This window comes from Staurois parvus, unplaced genomic scaffold (assembly GCF_062004578.1).
Source record: "Staurois parvus isolate SC_StPar_1 unplaced genomic scaffold, SC_StPar_1.0 ptg000081l, whole genome shotgun sequence".
In the NCBI taxonomy this organism is placed as follows: domain Eukaryota; kingdom Metazoa; phylum Chordata; class Amphibia; order Anura; family Ranidae; genus Staurois; species Staurois parvus.
This window is the reverse complement of record NW_028317877.1, coordinates 11,147,131-11,158,895: the sequence shown is the minus strand read 5'-3', so window position 1 is coordinate 11,158,895 and position 11,765 is coordinate 11,147,131.

The window sequence follows — 11,765 nt, the reverse complement described above, 5'->3', positions numbered from 1 at the left end:
GACACTCTGGGATTCTTCTTTACCTCATGCAGCATTCTGCGCTGTGCTCTTGCAGTCATTTTTACAGGATGACCCCGCCTAGGGAGAGTAGCAACAGTGCTAAACTTTCTCCATTTGTAGACAGTCTGTCTTACCGTGGACACATGAACATCAAGGCTTTTGGAGATACTTTTGAAACCCTTTCCAGCCTCATGCAAGTCAACAATTCTTGTTTGTAGGTCTCCTGAGAGCTCTTTTCTGTGAGGCATGGTTCACATCAGACAGTGCTTCTTGAAACCAGTAAACCCAAAACAGGTGTGTGTTTTTTAAGGGCAGGACAGCTGTCAGCAACACATCCAATATCATCACACTGATTGGAGTCAAGGTTGGCTCACTCCTGGCTCCAATTAGCCCTGGGAGAAGTCATTAAGCTAGGGCCTCATATACTTTTTCCTCCCTGCACTGTGAATGTTTACATGTTATGTGCAATTAAACCATGGCAACATCTAATGTTTGTGTAGTATTATGTTCAGCAGACTGTGTTCTTCTATTGTTGTGACTTAGATGACGTTCAGAGCACATTTTTTGCCAAATTCTTGAAAAACTCCATGTAATCCCAAGGGGTTCACATACTTTTTCTTGCAACTGTATATTGATTGCTTTGTGTGAAAGTTATAGCGTCTACAAACTATGGTATGGATACTGCAATTTACGCCTTTTTTTGCTATACAGCGCTGCGCTAGTTTAACGGACAATTGCGCGGACATGCAATATGGTACATAAATGAAATTTATGTCCTTTTTTTCACACAAATAGAGCTTTCTTTTGGTGATATTTGATCACCTGTGCGCTTTTTATTTTTGGCGCTATAACCAGAAAATTTTTGAAGAAAAAACATTTTTTTGAAAAAAACAATATTTTCTCATTTTGGTCATAAAAATATCCAAACAAACTAAAATGTTGTCATAAATTTAGGCCAAAATGTATTCTGCTACATGTTTTTGCTTAAAAAAAAATCCCAGTAAGTGTATATTTATTGCTTTGTGTGAAAGTTATAGCGTCTACAAACTATGGCATAGATAATGGAATTTACACAGCTTTTACTTTCTGACTGCCCATCATCATTTCTTGAGGTGCCAAAATACCAGCACAGTACAAACACCCCTTTTCGGAAAGTAGACACCCTAAGCTATCTGCTGAAAGGCATATTGAGTCCATGGAAAATTTTGTTTTTTTTCACAAGCTTCTGGAAAATGACAAAAACATTTTTCTTTACACAAAGTTGTCATTTAAATGATTTATTTCTCACACAAGCCACGGGTATATGTGGAATTACACCCCAAAATACATTCTGCTACTTCTACCGAGTATGGGGATACCACATATGTGAGACTTTTTGGGAGCCTAGCCACATACAGGAGCCTGAAATCCCATGACCACTTTGAAAGCCTGAAGGTGCGTAACTTCCTTATTACACTTTCTCACTACCTATCACAGTTTCGAAGGCCCTGACATGCCAAGATAGCACGAAAACCCCCCCCCCCCCAAATGACCCCTTTCTGGAAAGTAGATACCCCAAGAAATTTAAAAAGAGGCATGTTGAGTATTTTGCAGATCTCATTTTTTCTCACAAGGTTTTGAAATATATAAAAAAATAGAAAAATATGTTTTTGTTTTTTTCTTCATTTTCCAAAAACTTGTGGCAACAAATGAGATCTGCAAAATACTTACCATGCTTTTTATCAAATTCCTTGGGGTGTCTACTTTCCAAAAAGGGGTCATTTGGGGGGTTAGGGGCTATCCTGGCATTTCAGGGCCTCCAAAACTGTGATAGGTAGTCTGGAAGTGTAATGAGGAAATAAAGCCCTTTAAAAGCCTGAAGGTGCTTATTGGATTTTGGGGTCCTGCACTTGGCTAGACTGCCAAAACATCTCTCACATGTGGTACCATCATACTGGGGAGAAGTAGCAGAATGTATTTCCACATATACCCATGGCATGTGTGAGCAGTAAATCATTTAAGTGACAATTTTGTGTAACACAAAAAAGAAATTTTTTTTTTGTCATTTTCCAAAAACTTGTGGTAAAAAAATAAATTCTTCTATTGATTCAACCTGCCTCTCATGCCAACATGGGGTCATTTTGGGGGGTGGGGGCATTCTACGCCCAGCATTAGAAGTTTATGCCACACATCATTCACTCTTCTAACCACCTGAAGATCAAGCCTTTTCTGACACTTTTTGTTCACATGAAAACAATCAGTATTTTTCGCTAGGAAATTAATTTAAACCCCCAAACATTATATATTTTTTTAAAGCAGACACCCTAGTGAATAAAATGGTGGGTATTACAATTTTTGTATGGCACATAGTACTCGTGCAGCGATTTTTCAAATGCTAATTTTTTTAAAAAAATACACTTTTTTTACTTTTAATGCACAAAAACACAATATATTGGCCAATTATTTGGTAAAATATAAAAGATAATGGTATGCCGAGTAAATAGATACCAAACATGACATGCTTTAAAACTGCGCATGCCCCGTGCAATGGCGTTACATTTTTTTATTTTTTTTATAGGTTTTTAATGCATTTCAGGCCTGGCTCACACCAATGCTGTTTGCATTTTGTTCTTTTTGCAGTGTGTTTTGTATTTTTGCATGCACATTTTTGACGGGTTTTTAATTTTGTGTTTATTTTTTGCATTTGGCTTTTTTTAATGTTTTTTTTTTTGCCAACGTGTTGCTGGGCAGGTTAAAATTGAAAACACAACACATGCATTTTTGCCAAAATCCAAAAATAGCAGCTGTAAAAACGTTCAGTATGCATAAGGACTTACACAGAGAAGGTAAGTATGTCTTTCTTTCTTTCTTTCTTTCTCTTTCTTTCTTTCTTTCTTTCCCTTTGCATTCCTTTTAATCTTCAGGTTATACTGCCAACTAAGGTATGATTGGACACTTGCAAACAAACTAGGATAATCCCCACTTGTGTCCTAGGGGGTATTGTATTTGACTGCTACTGCCAGTTTTACTCCATGAGAAACATCTACTTCTGTAGATAAAGCTAAAAGACAAATCTGTCTAAGCCCACTTAAACACCTTCTGCATGAAGGTGCGTTCCCACTTGTACAACATCCTTCTGGGTTCTTAAGGTACCCCTTTAAGCCCTCAGGCAAGTTCTTCTGCTGTTCCTTCTGTTCTCCCTGTGGTACCTAGTGTCAGCTCTGACCTGGGAGCTGACCTAAAGCCTGGCCACAATTCTGCCTCAGAAAATTTCCCTTCCCTTGGGGCATTTAAGTCCATCAGTGGTTCCCTTCTCCGGAGAGACCTTCTGACTTGCTATGACCAGCTTCAACTGTCCTTCATCCAGATGAGCTTAATACCCAGTGTGGCCTCATCAGATATTCTTGACTCCTCTTTCTGCCCTAGTGTTTATTTCTTTTCAATTCTTTTTTATTAAATTTTTCAGAAAAGTACATTTACAATGTCAGTACTAGATTAGCATAAAAAATATCTATAAACAGTGAGCATAAACATGTTCAAATCTTATCACCATGGCGTCACAACGCTCATAAATCGAAAAGGTAGTTATGTAATGGCCCAAGGCCTTTCAATGGTAATGTAGAAGAAGAATAGTACACAGTGTAATCTACCTGTAATCAACATAGTAAATGACCTTTAAGATAACTAGTGCAAACATAGTGCTTTATATAGACAAAAATATGTCAATAGAAAGACAAAAAAAGGGAAAAAGAAGAATGAGAAATAAAGGAATAAAAAATAAAAAGGATGTAGTAAGATGAAGTAAAAGCATAGAAGCAGCGAAAAACCAAGTGTACCTTGGGATTGCTGTAGTTTGAGAGGTGGTATATTCATATAATATTCAAGTAATCAAATAAGCAGATCTAAGGGCATAAACATTTTTATACAACTAGGCCATTTAAAGTGAAATTGTTCCATTTTTTGGCATTGAAGAGCCACAGCTCTTTCACAGAGATAATTCGAGTGTACTCTATTGTTTACTTCCAATAAAGATGGAATCCTCTCTGACTTCCAGACAGCTGTAATAGACATTCTAGCTGCGATAAGAATATGGCCAACGATTGTTCTATACTGGGCGGGAAATAGATGCAGATTAATATTGAGTAGCTCTAGGTGCAGTGCTGGGCTGGTTATTATGCCTGTAATCCGTGAGATGAGTGCAAATACCTCCTGCCAGAATTTTTGTAGACGTGGGCAAGCCCACAAAGTATGGAGTAGATTACCCTCACCCCCACATTTCCTCCAACATAGGGGGGACAAGTTGGGATAGATTTTATCGAGTTTATAAGGGGTAAGGTAACTACGGTGTAATATTCTAAGAGAGCAGTTCCAATGATTTGTGCATTTAGTTATACTTAAACTATTAATCATAGCAGTCTCCCATTCATCTTTGGTGAAGGACCATTTAAAATCTGTTGCCCAATTGTGTATATTACGGGAGAGAGTGATGTTGTTATCATAGTGTAGGTACTTATAGAACCAAGATATCCCTTTTTTAATTCGGGCCGGATTGGACATAACTTGCCACATTTTGGAGTCAATCTCAACCCATGTCTTCGGGTTCACCCTGTGAAAGCCTCTAATTTGTAAAAGTGGGTAAAGACCTCTGTTGGGGATGTCAGTCCCCACATTGCCAAGGGTGCTGAAGCCCAAATCTTGTAAAGGCTTGGTGTTGAGGTTAGGAATGAAGTATTCATAAGCTGAGAGTGGTATGTCTATATGGATCTTAGGAAAAGAGGGATTCGCTTTATTTATACTGAATAACCATGCCTCAAGTGATGCAGTAATAGATGGAGAGCATGTATAAACGAGTTTGTGGTGAGTAGTTTTAGCCAATAGGAGAGCCCGAAGGTCTCCATTAGGAAGTACAGATTTCTCAACCTGAACCCATAGTATATCTGATACAGCAAACCCCTCCGGAAGTTGATCTAAAATGGAGGCATAGTAATACCTAAAGAGCACTGGAAGACCAATCCTCCCTTTAGATTTATGTTTAGTAAGTGACATAAAAGAGATTCTCGCTTTCCTCCCTTGCCAGATATAGGTTCTAATAGCCACCTCTAGTTTATTAAAGTAAGCACAGAGAACAATAATAGGGATCGTTCTGAAGTAGTATAGTATTTTGGAGAGGATCAGCATCTTGAAAGCAGCTATTCTGCCTATCCAGGATGTTTCAAATTTATTCAGTCGCTGTAATTCTGCTAGTACGGTCCTGTATAGTTTTTCGTAATTGTCTTTGAAAGTGTTAGAAGTTGGAGAGGAAATACAAATACCAAGGTAGTCAAGTTTTTTTCTGGGTCCAACAATAGGGGAATTTAGCTTTGAGCTACAGTAAGAGCAACCTCGGTATGGCTATCGGTAAGGCACATGATTTCGTAATGTTAAGTTTGTAATAGGAAACTGCACTGAAGGACTGCAGAGTAGAAGAGATTTCCATAAGGGAATTCGCAAGATCAGCGACAGTTAGGATAACATCATCAGCGAACAATCCTATTTTATGGAAAGTGTCCGCAACTCGAATGCCCGAAATCTGCAAGTTCTATCTTATCGCAGTTGCTAGTGGTTCCATTGCTAGAGAGAAGATAATGGGAGACAGTGGGCATCCCTGCCTTGTTCCATTAGTGATACTAAAAGGTTCTGATAGTGCATTGGACGTGAACACCTGAGCAGAGGGGACAGTATAAAGTGCCATTATGGCAGATTTTATAAATCCGTTTAGGCCAAACTTAGCGTAGCGTCTAAATACCGCCAGTGCACCCTATCAAAAGCTTTCGCAGCGTCCAAACCCAAGAACACCGCCTGTGTTCCACGAGCTTCAATCAAGTGCATCAAATCAAGTACTCTACGAGTGCCATCCGCTGCTTGTCTACCCTTAACGAAACCTACTTGATCAGCCCGGATTAGGAGAGGAGTTATGCTAAGAAGGCGGGTTGCTATAATTTTGGCATAGATTTTGAGGTCAGCATTTAGTAGGGAGATGGGTCTGAAATTTTGAGGGCGGGATTCCCCCAATTTAGGTAAGGTAACAATGACAGCCTGTAACATCTCCTGCGGGAACTTGGATTTTAATATTGCTTTATCAAATGTAAGTTTAAGATGGGGAACCAATATGGACTGAAATTCTTTGTAATATTCATTTGAGAAGCCGTCAGCTCCCGGAGACTTCCCTTTTGGTAACGTTTTGATGGCAGCAATAATTTTGCTTTCTAGGATTGGTTGATTAAGACCTTCCAATTTTTTGAGGTCTAATTTGGGTAATGGCAATTTATTCAAAAATTGGCCGATAGTCTCTGGTGAAGGTTGTGGAGTGGAGGGGTCATCTTTAAGATTATAAAAATGGGAATAGTAAGTGCGGAATGCGTCTGCTATTTTGTTGGGATGGTATGTGGGTGAGTTAAATATGGGGTCCAAGAGAGAGGCTATTTTGGATTTAGTTTGTCGGGTGTGAGGTATCTTGCTAGCATTTTGCCTGCTTTGTTCCCTTGTGTATAAAATCTAGCTCTAGCCTTTTTTAGGTTATGTCTGTGGCGTCCTAACAGTAGGGTCCTTAGTGTCAGTCTAGTGGTTTGAAGTTCCTGTAGGATGGCGGGTGATAGTGTTTGTTTATGTACGCGTTCAAGTCTAGCTATCTTATTAATAGTGTTGGTGAAAATTCGATTCCAATTGCGTTTGGCTTGCAAGGCCAATTTCAATAATAACCCTCTGCAATATACTTTATGAGCGCACCACACATTAGCTGCACTGGTGTCAGGAGATGAGTTGATAGCAAAATACTCCTCTAAAGCAGTAGTAATAACAGGACGAGAGTCATCATTACTAAACATGGAAATATCATTTCGACATAGAAATACTGGAGAAAATTTCAGAGTCTTCTCAATGCTCAAAGAGATGGGAGCATGATCCAACCATATCATCTTATGGATTTCCGCCCTCGACACATTTTGTAGCAATTGTAAATCCGTTAGAAAAAGATCTATTCAGGAGTATGATTTGTGTTGTGCTGAGTAATGCATAAAATCCTTTTCAGATGCGTGTAGGCATCTCCATGGGTCATACAAATTGGCTTCAGTAAGAGATAGAGCTAAGGACTGTCTCAGATGACGGGAAGGGTTGGAAGTGTCCAATGAGTTGTTGATAATAGCGTTAAAATCTCAAAAATAAAGCAAGAAACCTTTTAGGATTTTCACCACCTTCTTCCATAATGAGTTGAAAAAATGTACCTGATGGATATTGGGGGCATAAAGGTTCACGATAGTGTAGGCAACATTATTGATTTTACACACAAGGATTAGGAATCTGCCTCTGCTGTCTGACACCTGAGATTGTAGTGTAAAAGTGACAGAGTCACGAATAGCAATCAAAACACCACACTGCCTATCAGGACCATTAGATGTAAAAAAATATGTGGGAACCTGCAGTTTTAGCAGGATGGGGCCTTGGAGGATGAGAAGTGTGTTTCTTGAACACAGATCACATCCTTATGTAGTTGCTGAGCTTCTCTCCACATCATTTGGCATTTGAAGGGGCTATTAAGGCCATGGGCATTCATAGAATTAATCTTTAGGACAATGAGAAAACTAGTAATTGTGAGGTGAGGTCTCCCTCCAGTGGTGCAAGCAGAAATGGCAAGACAGGATTTAAAAGCCCATTGAATAAGCTTACATTGGCCTTAGATGTCTCTTGAGGAAGAAAAAGGTGTATTCCTCCGGTATCATAGTGGAATGTCTTACTGGAGTCCAGTGTTACAGGTGGTAATGCTGCTCTGAAGAAAAACATAGAAAAGAGGGAGAAGAGCTTATGAAGAGAAATGTAACAAAAGAATAACGTATAGGTTCTTGTAAAACTAATCACTCGACTGGGTGGGGGAAATGCCGAGGCTTGCAGCCTGGTAAACCGCTATTCAACCATTCACCGGGAGAAGCAGAAGGCGCAGGTAAATGTAGAGAGGTTAAAGTAACTGGAGTTGGAGTTACCCTGCAACTTGTTCCTACTCCGGAGGGATTTTCCTGGGGGAGGATTTCTTGGGTGCGATTTCCTCATCTGCGGGAACAAGTCCCCATTTTTTAGCTAGTTGGAAGCCCTCTTCTTCAGAAGAGACCGTGGGGACCCGGTTATCTTTTGCAATCAGCAATTTGGTGGGGAAGCCCCATTGATATTTAATATTGTTGTTGCACAATAACTTCGTGAAGGAGATCAATTTCTTGAGCTCTGATATAGTATGTTGAGAGAGATCAGCGAACAGGGAAATCCCATTGTACGGTACTGGGAGTGGGTTGTTCTTTCTCGCAAATAGCATTAGTTCTTCCTTCACATGGTAGAAATGAATTCTTGCAATTACATCCCGAGGGACGTGGTCTGGAAGGAAGGAAGGTTTTGGCAGTCTGTGCACCCTGTCCACAACTACCGTATTTGCCGGCGTATAAGACGACTGGGCGTATAAGACGACCCCCTACTCTTCCTGTTAAATTATAGAGTTTGAGCTATACTCGCCGTATAAGACTACCCCTCTTCCAACACGATGATACCATCATTGGTATCAGTGGGAGGAATAGTGCTCCATCATTGGTGTCAGTGGGGAGGAGGAATAGTGCCCCATCGTTGGTGTCAGTGGGGAGGAGGAATAGTGCCCCATCGTTGGTGTCAGTGGGGGAGGAATAGTGCCCCATCATTGGTGTCAGTGGGGGAAGAATAGTGCCCCATCATTGGTATCAGTGGGGAGAAAAGTGCCCCATCATTGGTGTCAGTGGGGGAGGAATAGTGCCCCATCATTGGTGTCAGTGGGGGAGGAATAGTGCCCCATCGTTGGTGTCAGTGGGGAGGAGGAATAGTGCCCCATCGTTGGTGTCAGTGGGGGAGGAACAGTACCTCATCGTTGGTGTCAGTGTGGAGGAGGAATAGTGCCCCATCGTTAGTGTCAGTGGGGGAGAGGAGCGGCTGCTTGATTTTCGCGGGGCGGTTCAGCTCCGCCTCCTCGCCGGTGATTGGTCGCCTGTGTGCCTTTCCAGTGCTGGCGCCCAATCACCGGTGAGGAGGCGGAGCCGAGCGGGCGGCGGGACCATCGAGCAGCCGAACTGAAAGAAGGAGCAGCCGCGCTTCCTGGACCGGATCGTCGTGGGACCGGGACCGGAGCCAGGTAAGGTACAGCAGCCCCTCTGCCCACCCCTGTACTTGGTGTCCATTGGAGGAGGAGGGGGGGCGGCGCCGCCCCTCGAAAAAGTGCAGGCCTGACACCGGCTCGCCGTATACCGGCGTATAAGACGACCCCCGACTTTTCAAAAGATTTTCACGGGTTGAAAAGTCATCTTATACGCCGGCAAATATGGTACTTCCCTGTTCGGAGTATGCGGAAGCAACATAGATATCATTTGTTGAATAAATTTGCGGAGATCTGAGACAGAAGTATTCTCGCTAATCCCCCAAAATTTTATGTTATTTCTGCGGGACCGATCTTCAATATCCGCCAATTTCACTTTTAGGGCTTTCAGATCGTCCTCAACTTCTTTGTGTGCATCTACCAATTCGTTATGGGCTATGGCAAAATCCCTCATTGTAGTTTCCACCTGCGACAACCACTCACCTAGGTTTTCCACCTCCGAATTGATCTGCGTCACAAAGCTCATTATATCTTTGTGTAGGGATCCCTTAAGAGTGACTAACATATCTTTCATTACTGTAGTAGTAAGGGGCATAGATTCTGCAGGGTAATCCTCTAGATTCTCTAAAAATTCTCTTGTGGTGTTATGTGAGAAAGAATCCTGAGATTGCTCACCCATCAGCTGCACCTCTGGAGAGTATTTTTGCTTGTGCTTCTGAGGACTGCAGGTTGGAGTTCTCATGCAGGGATTTGCCAGCTCTGTGTGCATAGCAGGGCTGGGGAGAGCTGGGAGAGCTGTGGTTGTCTCCCTCCTCCTGTCCTCATGGATCTGAAGCAGGGCAGGGACCAGTGCCATTTTGGGAGGAGGGGGGATCCGCCGGAGCAAAGAACTCCGACAGTTTGCGGGGCCCCTCCTTTATTTTTCTCTTCCCCATCCCGGGTTACTGTGCCCGACACCTTCCGATGCAAGGCTATGATGACAGCGGTGATTCCCGCTGGGTTCCGTCGCTCACTGTAGCTGCAAGGCTCGGCGGCTCTCGGAGCACTCTCACTGAGTGGCCATCTCCTCCGCGGCCGGCCATGCCCCCAAACTGCATACATTTTTAATATCCATAGGCAACGCTTTAAAAGCCTTTAACAGCTACCATTTTAGATTTACAGAAGAGGTCTAGTGTTAGAATTACTGCCCTTGATCTGACGTTCGTGGCAATACCTCACATGCATGGTGCAACCGCTGTTTACATACTGACACAGGGTAAAGGCTTGTGCACACAGGTGTGCGCGCATGGGAGGGGAAATTTTTTTTATTATTATTTTTACACTGTACCTTTCTTTTTTTTTTTTATCACTTTTAATGCTATCACAGGGAATGCAAATATCCCCTATAACTTCAATGGGCATTATCATATATTCTTTTTTGAGAAATCTGGGGTCTATCAGGCTCTAGATATCTCCTCTGCCATTACATTATATAATCAAACCAAAATTGGTGTGATCAGATGCTTTCCCAATTTACAAATGGTGCTGTTTATATCCTGCGAAACAGAAGTGATGAAATGCTTGTAGCTTCCGAATTCTTAGACTATAGAGATGATTGGCACCACTCTGGTCTCCAATCAGCTCTAGGTCAGCTGGCAGAAACACCGGCTGCATTCTCAGGTTCCCCCGATGGCACGGGACTGCCCGAGAAGGCCATGAAAGGCATCGGGGGAGGGGGTCATCATCTCCTGCTGCTTGTAAAAGCAATCCTGCAGCTAATTAGCCACTAGGATTGCTTTTACATGAAAGCTGATCGCCAGCTGAAAAAAATTATACCAGGATGATGCCTGCAGCTTTAGGCATCATCCTGGTATAACCATTCAAAGTCCAGTGATGTACCAGTACAGCACTGATCCTTGTTGGGTGTATGTGCTATGTTCTTTTTTTATGTATGAAGCCTGTGGACTGAATGAAACAAAGAGAAGAAATCTCTGCCAGAAAAAGTGTGTGGTATGCCTACCATTAGAATATACCGCCCTGCATCCACCCACTTCTAATGGTGGGCACACATTAGGTCACACTTTGCCACAAGCGCCAGTTCCAAGATTGAACAAATGTCTAAATAGTGGCACGCTTGAATAAAAATTGTCCACGTATAAGTGGTACCCCATATGGAAAAAGGATGACACCAAGTCCCAAACTATCTTGCCACTGCTCCCCATGTAGTCTGGGCATCCGGGGGGCTCCTCATGACTATCTTTTCCCTCGTAAATCAGAAACTTATAAGAATAGCCTGTTGCCCTCTCTAGGTCTTCTACATCTTGACCCCATATCTGGCACACTTGCTGGGGAGAAATTGTTTGAATGCAAGGCGGCCAGAAAAATTAATGAGGGACTCATCAACGCAGATGTTTTGCTGGGGAGTATAGTCATCTGCAAATTTTTGGTTAAGGTGATTTGCGAGGGGCTGAATTTTGTGGAACCAGTCAAATTCAGGGTCACCCTGAGGATGACAGAGTGTATTGTCGATGAAATGCATAAAACACATTATACTCTCATACCTATGCCTGGCCATGGCTGCAGCGAACACGGCATATGATGAATCGGGTCTACGGACCAATACAACCGCAATTCATTTTTTTAGTAATGCCCATGTTGAGGGTTAGGCCCCAAA